The 10,518-nt window shown below is 38.4% G+C and overlaps 1 protein-coding gene across 1 annotated transcript in view; it reads left to right on the top strand.

The window, feature by feature from the left end:
• The first annotated feature begins 442 nt into the window (after positions 1-442).
• The window catches only part of LOC107678147 (uncharacterized protein C15orf41 homolog), a 90,450-nt gene continuing 80,374 nt past the window's right edge, over positions 443-10,518 (top strand). The window contains exon 1 of the mRNA XM_016473317.1: positions 443-552. The gene's annotated coding sequence lies outside the window, so the exon portion shown is untranslated. The remainder of the gene's footprint in view (positions 553-10,518) is intronic.

Genomic DNA, 10,518 nt, shown 5'->3' with positions numbered 1-10,518 from the left:
TATTAAATATCAAATATTATAAAGCATGTTTTCTCTAAACGTCCTCCAGAAATATTGCATAATATGGCATATGCTCATAATGTACATTTAGATACAATATTGCCCTCGGGTTGAAAATGTAACTATATATATATATATATATATTTCTATAAAATGTATTTTCTCTATAGACTAGTAGGGCGAGTCAAGAAATCAAGACCTGCGCTTGTAATTTGACTCAAACGAGTCTGAACGAGAGAGATTGTCAGGTTAATTGCCGTTAGTTATGACTTCTTCATATAATGTTATGAATCTGTAATGAATCACTCATTAATTATTTCTCATCTCAGCAACAGCCGGACTCGCGTCAGAATCCTCCAATCAGCTGCAGCTTTACTCGGTGACAACAGTCATCGCGGCCAATCAGGAGCGCGCTTACTCTTGTGTAAGTTTTGAACGCGTCCGCGGCAGTATGACAGGACGTGACGCGGCGGCGTCTGCAATGTTTACAGTCTTATTTGCATCTTAAGTATTTTTAATAATTTTCCAGGAGAAAGATGGATCTTGTCGCAGGTACAGTACAGCACTGCGTGTGTGTGTGTGTGTTTGAGTCGAGCTCTCCTCACGTTTATATTTACATTATAACATTATATTTGAGATCTTTCTCAGTGTTCCAGATGTTCTGCTAAGTATTTAGAAATAAATCACATACATTCGATGTTTTATTAGTGATCAGAGTTCACAGTCACCATGGTAACCAGCACTGCTAATTACTACAGTAATTAATTACAGTAATGCGGTCATTTGGGATTAACATCGTGGAGAAACATTAAAATGTATCTAATAGTAGAAACAAAACGCAGTGTTTAAATACTGATAAGCACTGTGTAAAGACTTTACTACTTACTTTTTGTGAGCGTAGTGCTGGGCGGTATGACCAAACATTTATATCACGGTATTTTAAAAAATTATACCGGTTTCACGGTACATGACGGTATTTTTTCTCATGCATGACCGGGTGCTAACCATATTTTCTACTGATTGAGAGGAAATACTGCAGTATATTGACTTAGAATGCCCTATTTTACTGTCATGAGTATTGCGGTATTTAAAAAATTCATATCATAACAAAAATAAACACCGGTATTCGGTATGAACCGGTATACCGTCTCACAGTAAGCTCCGACACACCAGCTCTCCTTCACACGCTCGCCTTCGCTCTGACGGATCTCACCTGTTGATCAGCATAGCAAATCAGAGCTGGGTTTGTGCGTTAACCAGTCCGTCACAGACATCATCATCAGTGTGAATCTGCCGGTCACGTGTAATGCAGGCTTATTACATGTCATTTCTGTGCTTTCAACACCAGCTCATTATATATTATAAATATGCTCAGAATAAACCTGATGTCTTTCTTACTAGGGCTGCACAATTTGATGGAAAAAATGTGTGATTTAAAGAAGAAAAATCCAGATTTGCTGTGCTTATTTGAAGGTAGTGTTGGGCGATATGCTCAATTTTCATATCGTCCTATCGTCAGCCTGTGAAATCACCGATACACGATATTATCGTGCTAATTTATGTTTACTTAGTTTCGTTGCGAGAAAGTAAACCAACTCCAGCGTAAGGCTAAAAGCAGCCTAATGTTTTTAATATGACTGAATTTGTATTTAACATGATAACAAATGAATAGAAACATCATAAGTTGCTAATTATAATGCTTACATTTCCTCATTTATTCAAAAAGCAGCTACAGAAAACAAGCAAAGAACATCATCACAAGCTCTTATGCACTTTAAAAACACTCCCGTTAAACTCAGTGAATCTACAGTATACGATAAATAAATCTCTTATAGTTACACCGCACGCACATCTGCACTTTGTTGTTTATAATGAGAGAATTGGCGAGTCAGAGTTCAGTCAGCGCGCGCTGCACAACAGAACTCATCTGAACGCCTCTGATTGGCCATTGCATTCATAAGCTCAGCATAATCGTGTGTGATTGGATAGAATGAGCAATACTGTAAAAACGCGGAAAAAGAAATATAGGCCTAATGCAACAAATAAGCCCTAATATTAATTAGATAGTATTACTAGCCTGATAATAATAATAATAATCGTCTTGCTATCGTCTATCGGCACAACCCTATTTGAAGGGCTGCCAGATTTGGCCAGAATTTTGTGATTATATCAATATGGCTATGAATAATAATAATAATGATAATAACATAGGCATATTTATAGGCGTGTTTACATTATCACAACATTCTGCAGCCTTAGTCCAATAGTAATATTTCTTATTTTATTTTTATTTAGTAATTTTATTATATTTATTTAGTGATAATAATAATATTTATTATTATTATTACAAAATAAAAATATAAAAATAACTAAATAATAAAAATAAGAGTTAAGTAAGAGTAAGAAAAATAATATAATAATACTGTAATATAATAATTTTATTAATACATTATAAAATTTCAACGCTAATATTTATTGCTGTGAAATATACAGTGCATATATGTGACCCTGGAGCACAAAACCAGTCTTAAGGGTCAATATCCTGATATATGGCCACGTTCGTTCACACTCGCGCCGTGTTTTGTCTTGCAGGCAGGTTCAGCGCTTGCGTTTATTTTTCCGACGGCTAGAAGTACAACCCAAACCCAAGCCGAGAGCGCTGTTGGTGTTATTTGAGCGGACAGGATCCCTGAATGTGGACCGTAGTGCTTCCACACAATGATTATGCTCGTCCAATCAGCTAAGGAGCTCTGGAGGCTTCATGATTGGGCTGGCTGGAAATCAGGCTCTTAAGACACAACACATCGACTGGGCCATCCATCATCTCTTAGCATGGGCTCAGGCCTGCCAATACACCCCCGTTTGAGAGCGCAGAGCGGCGTCCTCTGTCGTTCCTCATCCAAGCGGCCCTGAGCTCATCCCATCTGCATGCTCTGTCATCTCCTGAACGCTGCACACGCGTGAGACCTTTTGAGAGTTTTGTCGAATATGCTGGATGATGTTTCATTTAGTATAATCGCGCTGCAGTTTTGCGTCTGTCACTTTAAATGCTGGAGCTCTTTAAAGCAGGATGGATTCTGATTGGCTTTCAGTGTTTTGAAAGTGATTCCCGACAGGGTTATTACAGTTAAAGTCTTCATGAAATCAAAATTGACTTTATTTGCTTATTTAGCACACATTGCTAGTCTTGAGGTGAACAGTGATTGTGTTTTAAAATACATCAATGAACACCATGAAACCATTTTAAAAAGCCGCATTCAGCAGTCTCTGTGACAGGATATGAAGCAAAGTAAAATGATCCCAAACGTAACTACAGCGCGCCCTCTTCATTTCATCAAATGTTTAGAATCACATCTATTCATTTTACAATCCTACTACCAGCCTTTTATTTAGACTAAAAACCCCATTCATTGGTGTGAGGAAGCTGCGTTTTGAGTGGCACATCCCGTCATGCTGTATGCCACTGCAATAGATGCATTTTTCAGTATTAAGGTTAACGATGAATTGATCATTAATTTAAACGATGATCCATCATGGGAATGATCAAAAATTGACATCCCTAACACAGACCAGAACAAAAACAGACATTCCGACACAGAACGCACATTTAAAAGCAGAATAACTGCTGTAGTGTTGTTTTTTTTTCAGAGAAACAAGTATGTGAACTTAGCATGTTTCCTAAGTATCTGCAAACATATTATGTTATTTTAATGCTTTAGTACAGTCAAGTCATTACATACAGCACCTGTGAAACAGTTGCAGAACCACTGCATTTCAAGATCCAAAGATGCTACATGCAGCATGAGCAGTTTTCGATGTAAATTGGATTGTATTTCACAATTTGATACAAAAACAGATCAGACTTAATATTTGTGAAACTATACAACATAAAACATCATCTGCAGGAAACCGAAACAGCAGACGGGAGGAATGAGACGCAGATTCACTCTCTGACAGCAGGTGGCGCTCATGGAACAGCAGATACAACGTCTCCTTGTAAACAAAGCAGCATTTAAAGCTAATAAACATTGCTTTAATATAGAGGTAAATGAAAAGAAAATACCATCTAAACTTTTCAGTTCCCCTCAGATATGCATTCATATAATCCCCCACCGTTCACAATTCTACGGTGGCTGAGAGAGCTCAACACGCTGCAACTAAAAAACACAAAAACATCTTCATCAGTTTGACAACACATGTGCTGCAAAGACTCACAACACAACCAAATACAGAAAAGCGTTGCAAGTAGCACAGACCACAACAGAAATGTTTCAAGGGCATCGACCCCCAACAAAATTAACCATGGTTTTATTATAGTAAAAGTGTAGTTTTTTTACCATTTGTATAACCACAGTTGTGCAAAATCCATGGTTAAACTGTGGGTAGTGTAGCAAATCCATAGTTAATTTGTGGTTACCACCATGGTTTGACTATAGTAACCATGTTTTTTTTTTTGGTATTATTCCAGTGCTTCCCACAGGTTTGAAATATACTTGCGTTGGTAGCCAGGGGGAAAATCCTCCTATTACCCATGAAACAAACATGGTCTACTGCATTTGACAAATAAACAAATAATGTGTGATTTTTAACTTTTAATTTATTGAAATTCATTTTAATTACATAGGCTACTATTACATTTAATTATATACTAATATTATGCATTATTATGCATTGTAAATTCTGCAAAATTACAGCATTTAAATGGTAGAGTTCTCTTTGCTTTGTAATATAGTGTCCCTCTCAGTGAATGGGTAAAATCTATATATTGAATAATTTGTATCAAATAATGTTCTTTGACATTTCTTCCTGTGGGGAAGCATCCCAGCCAGAAACTACAATAGTTTGAAGACTAAGAGTGTGATGTTTTAGCGTGCTGTGAATGTGAAACAATAATCTGAGGTCGCCACTTTCAATTCACGACGCAACAATGCCATTATTTAAAAAAATTCATACCGGTTGCATAATTCAAACCGGTTTACCGTTGAACCGGTATGTCGCCCATCACTACTAGAAACCAAAGCAATGTGCTGAAAGCCAATCAGAAGTTTTGATGGCAGTACCCATTAATCATTAAGATCAATCATGTTCTGCTTAATAAATGATAAGCTAATAATAATAAATGATTTTTCCTTTATTGATTCGACATCAATTTGGGTGTTGAACGTGTCAGTATATTTTTGATTACTGATGTTAATATGCGATTAATTGTAATTAAATGACATCTGTGCAGTTATTTACACGGCTAAAACCTCATATGTGTCTGGAGCGTATGCATCTAAGCAGCGTATCAGTCTGCCGGACGCCCCCGTAACACAGATGTTGGAGTCATCTGTCAGGCAGGCCTCTCGCGGCCCGAGCTCTGGCTGTTCTGAAGGGAGTGTGAATTGGACACGGTGCTGTCAGTTTCCCCCGTCTCACAATGGAGACGCATGCAAATTCCGCACACCCCGCTCGGCGAGGGGCGTGATGGGCGACATCAGCCGGGCCTTTCCTCCGACTCCTCAGCATTAGAATTGGAAATGAAGCGCTCTTAAGAGTGCCATCCGGATCATATGGGGCCGCTGTCACTCCACCCCTGAGACGGGCCCCGTACAACCCCATGAATGAATTTGGGTGTAATGATCGGCCCTTTTTAAAATGCCGTTCCACCCAGTTTGCATATGTCTCCGGAGCCGGAATGAGGAGGAATACGGGAGATGTTGCAACCCTCTACGGACACCTTGGCATTTGAATCGCCATTGGCTAGTATATGTTTTTGTTTACTCGCCAGACTGAAATACTATACTAATATATATATAAAGTTATGCCATTTTACAAACATATATAATGTTTGTAAAATGGTACATCTTTTTAAATATCTGAAAGTACACTCTTAATATCAGTCAGTCAAGCAGTCAAGCATTATAATATGATAATCAAGTATTATTTAATAATAGAAGTTTAGTCATTAGAATTAAAACTTGGTAACCATGAACTTAGGACTGGTGCTGGTGCTTTTTTTGGTCATTCAGTGTTCCTGTAAAAAAAAAAACGAACAATAATACTGATAAGATATTATACGAATTCTACTAATAAGAACAATATAAAAACGCACTAAGGATTAATGAGCTACTGGATTCATGAATATTAATCAGGTTGTGTGCGTTTGCTCGAACTGATTCGTTGAAATCAAAACAGGGACGATAATAGGTGAGCACCAGCCAATGAGATTGTCCTTTGCGCATTAGTCCCGCCTACTACAGGAAAACCCGGCAGTTCTTAAAAGCTGAAGAATTCCAAAGAAACTCCGTTATTTTTACAGGAAAATACAACAAAGTATATTGTTTACATGTAGCGCATCAAGTCTGCATGTTATGTAAGACTCTCGCTCGCTCTCACTCTTTGCACGTGTGAGAGAACGCGTCAGCGAGTCGTGCTCCTTCACACTAGAGTTTACGTTACGCCAGCGAGTAAAATCTGAGAATTTATTAACCATTGGCTAATATTAGACATAATTTAGTCGCCCAGAGTGAAGATTTAGTCGCATATGCGAGTGATTTACTCGCAATGTAGAGGGTTGTGTTGGGAGCAGGAATCGGGCAGATGCTCTCTGTTTGGGCGTGTTTGAATCTGCACACGCCAAGGGCCTTAATGTGACTGAAACGGGCCCTAATGTGTCGTTTTCATCAGCGCTGAGGCGGGCTGCAATATGGTGCCAGTGGCTCGCTTGGGGAATCTGAATTTTGATTAAGGATGCACTCAGGCTTTTGAAATCCAGTCAGAATAATGGATGTCGAGCAAATGTCAAGCATTTGTTAATTTCTCTGTTATCTGGGGTTTATCTAGCGCGATCCGTGCGGAGGCCACTGTGCCATTGATATGCTGATTGCTTGGCTGCAGACGGTGTGTTTGTGATGGCACACTCGCAGAAGCGCTCCTCATTGATTATTTATCGCTCATCTGCCCGTTATCCTCCCATTACATGCCTGTTAATCCAGCAGCCAGTGGGACTGACGTTAACCAGCCTCGTTTCACCAGTCCTGCTGAGTCTGACTGCTTTAGCGTCACTTGTGTGCGGTTTGTCTGCTGTTTCATAAACTCAAAAGCAGACTGTGCTATGGCCGCAAGTATTTGAGGACTCAGAAGTGACATAACGACTGTGTGATTGGTTCAGGTGACTACATTGGTAGGGCCCTGTGATTTCCATGATGTGCAAACTGCTGACAGAATAAAACCATCGTCAAATACACACAGACACTCAAAGATCATCTTGACAATCTATCAAAATAAAAGTTTGGTTAAAATTAAAGACATTGTGAAAAAAAATGCACTAAATTGTACAGCGGAATGCAAGTAGTAGTAATAATAAGATTATTAAAACTTTATTTTTCAAGGAATATTGCACATTTTCCCCCATGTTTTAATTTTAACAGTAACCTTGTCGAAATCATTAAAGGGGTCATATGATGCTTTTTTATCACGTGTAACAGTAGTTGGATTGTCTAATTCATTATAGTGAACTGGTTCATTCAGGCGCTTTACTTCAATAAAAAAAAAAAAAAAAAAAAAATCAGACAACACATAATTTCTGAAAAATAGAACATTAAAACATTAATACAACATTTAATACAACATTATTGTAATAAATAAATTAACTATTAATAAACTATAAGTGTTATGATTTGATATGTTATGATATGAATTGATTAGACATGTTTTTTTCATTATTAAAATTTAAATTAAAACAAAATAACAAAAAAAGAAAAGAAAAGACCAAATGGGGAAAATAAAATGGATTTCATAGGGCCCTAAAAATTTTACTTTTGTTAAACTTTTAATACATTTTTGTTATTGTACAAGTTTCATGATTTCAATTTAATTAGATGTGCTTCTTGATTATTACATTTTAGTTTAAAAAATAATCCAGAAGAATTAAAAGAGAAAAAATGGAATGAGAAGAAAGTAAGGCCCTAAAATTGTATGTATGTATGTATATATATATATATATATATACACATAAATTGTTGTTTAATTTAACCATTAACATGGAATCACGAAAAATTTAAATAGAAAATAAATGAATCCTGGAGAGAAAAAACATTAAAATAAAATAAACAGATTTCGCTGGCATATTGGGAATGTTGCACTGCAGGGTCTGACTGGATCCGGTTGGGACAGTGTACAGTACATGGGGACTTTCAGTATGGGGCAGCAGCAACACAGTCTTTAAACATTTAGTCATTTTAACTTGCCTTTAGATGCTCATGTTTTAAAACACTGAGAAATAAAGCATGAGAAGTGATGCAGTGAGTGCTCCTCCCTGGGCTGTGCTGCGCTCAGACGCTGATCCAGTGCTCTCCTCTCTCAGGCTTCAGTGTGAACAGAAGCAGATCTGTCAGCTCAGGCCTGTGGCTTCTCTCTCTCTAATCACAGAGCTGCCAGCGTTCATGTGCTCAGGCCAGAGGAAAACAGCCCTGTGAAAGAGGAGGCTGTGAGCAAGAATGCATTTTCAGGGTGTCAAGGCAGATTTGTTGAAAGCATCCTTGATCTGCGAGAAGTGGAATGAAATTTTTCCGTGTAGTGAGTCCTGTCATGCTTTGCCAAAATTGAGCGCCGAGCAGAGAACAGCATTCATGAAAGCACAAGAATTATCTGACCTCCTTAACTGTATAAAAAATGGTATTGGTACATGGTAATAACATGTGAGATGTAATGTTAATAACTGTGACACACAGGAAGTGACATCACTTGCGTTCTTTCTACAGCATGGTAATAATGTCCTTTCAGTGTTTCCCACAGGACAGAGATCAGACGTCTGTCTCTGTACGTCTGAAAGTTAAATGCATCAATCTGGTGCACAACTCAGACCCATTTTCAGGGTCCAAAACCATGTGAGATGTGTGTGAGATGCATGAGCGATGTGTTTGAGATGTGTGTGAGATGCATGAGAAATGTATTTGAGATGTGTTTGAGATGTGTGTGAGATGCATGAGAGATGTATTTGAGATGTGTTTGAGATATGTTTGAGATGTGTTTGAGATGTGTGTGAGATGTGTGTGAGATGTGTGTGAGATGCATGAGAGATGCGTGTGAGATGCATGAGAGATGTATTTAAAATGTGTTTGAGATGTGTGTGAGATGTGTGAGATGTGTGTGAGATGCATGAGAGATGTGTGTGAGATACATGAGAGATGCATGAGAGATGTATTTAAGATGTGTTTGAAATGTGTTTGAGATGAGTGTGAGATGCATGAGAGATGTGTGTGAGATGTGTTTGAGATGAGTGTGAGATGCATGAGAGATGCATGAGAGATGCGTGTGAGATGTGTTTGAGATGTGTGTGAGATGCATGAGAGATGCATGTGTGAGGTGTGTGAGATGTGTGTGAGATGTGTTTGAGATGAGTGTGAGATGCATGAGAGATGCATGAGAGATGCGTGTGAGATGTGTTTGAGATGTGTGTGAGATGCATGAGAGATGCATGTGTGAGGTGTGTGAGATGTGTGTGAGATGTGTTTGAGATGAGTGTGAGATGCATGAGAGATGCGTGTGAGATGCGTTTGAGATGCGTTTGAGATGCGTGTGAGATGCGTGTGAGATGCGTTTGAGATGAGTGTGAGATGCATGAGAGATGTATTTAAGATGTGTGTGAGATGCATGAGAGATGCGTTTGAGATGTGTGTGAGATGTGTGTAAGATGTGTGTAAGATGTGTGTAAGATGTGTTTGAGATGCGTGTGAGATGCGTGTGAGATGTAGGCTTGCCGCGATAGACGGTGTTGACGGTGATACCGGTGTTAAGCCGCAACACCGGTTACGTCACTTTCCCACCGCGGCACCGACCCCCACCGTCGTTTTGATTTTTTATAGAAATAAAAATCATTTAGTTCAGTAAAAGAACAGACACTACAATTAAAAACTGAACGCGGCTGCTCAATCCAGCGTGGCGAACAACAGTCGCGTCACAGATCAGATTTCATTTCTCCAGTGAGGAGAGTGAGTCGAGCTGACTGACAAGAAGAGCGAGGTGAGACAGACAAGACGATCGCGGATGATTTAGTTTCGAAACGAGATGCAAAAGCGCCTGTTTGGCAATATTTTGGATATTGAAAAGCCTGTTGACTTTTGCCGTTTATCTAAGGTGATTTTGGAATTTTTTTTTAAACATTCGTTTCTTGTTTATTTGGTTCCACAGTGTTTGCTGATTACTTTATTTAAACTTTGTGTATTTTATTTATATTATTTTACATCAAGGTGTATATGCCGTGCCTCCAAGCTTTCTTATTCGTTTTGCTAATAAACGTTCTGTTTCTTATTTATTTGGTTCCACAGTGTTTGCTGATTTTCAGTTTTATATACCTATTTAAACTTTGTGTAGCCGAAGTAATTTGTTATTTTATTAGGCATAGGCCTATATGGTGTATTTTTAATCGTTTTGTTAAAAAAAATTCTGAGCTTGACATTGTTGTTGCTTGAATTGAATCAACGCTGAATAGCCCCTCATTTGAAAGTGAAAGTAAAACGCGCACGGCGCTTTTTC

This window comes from Sinocyclocheilus anshuiensis, unplaced genomic scaffold (assembly GCF_001515605.1).
Source record: "Sinocyclocheilus anshuiensis isolate Anshui unplaced genomic scaffold, SAMN03320099.WGS_v1.1 scaffold1069, whole genome shotgun sequence".
In the NCBI taxonomy this organism is placed as follows: Eukaryota; Metazoa; Chordata; class Actinopteri; order Cypriniformes; family Cyprinidae; genus Sinocyclocheilus; species Sinocyclocheilus anshuiensis.
Note: the sequence above shows the minus strand (reverse complement) of the source record. Positions and strands in the feature narration are given on the sequence as shown.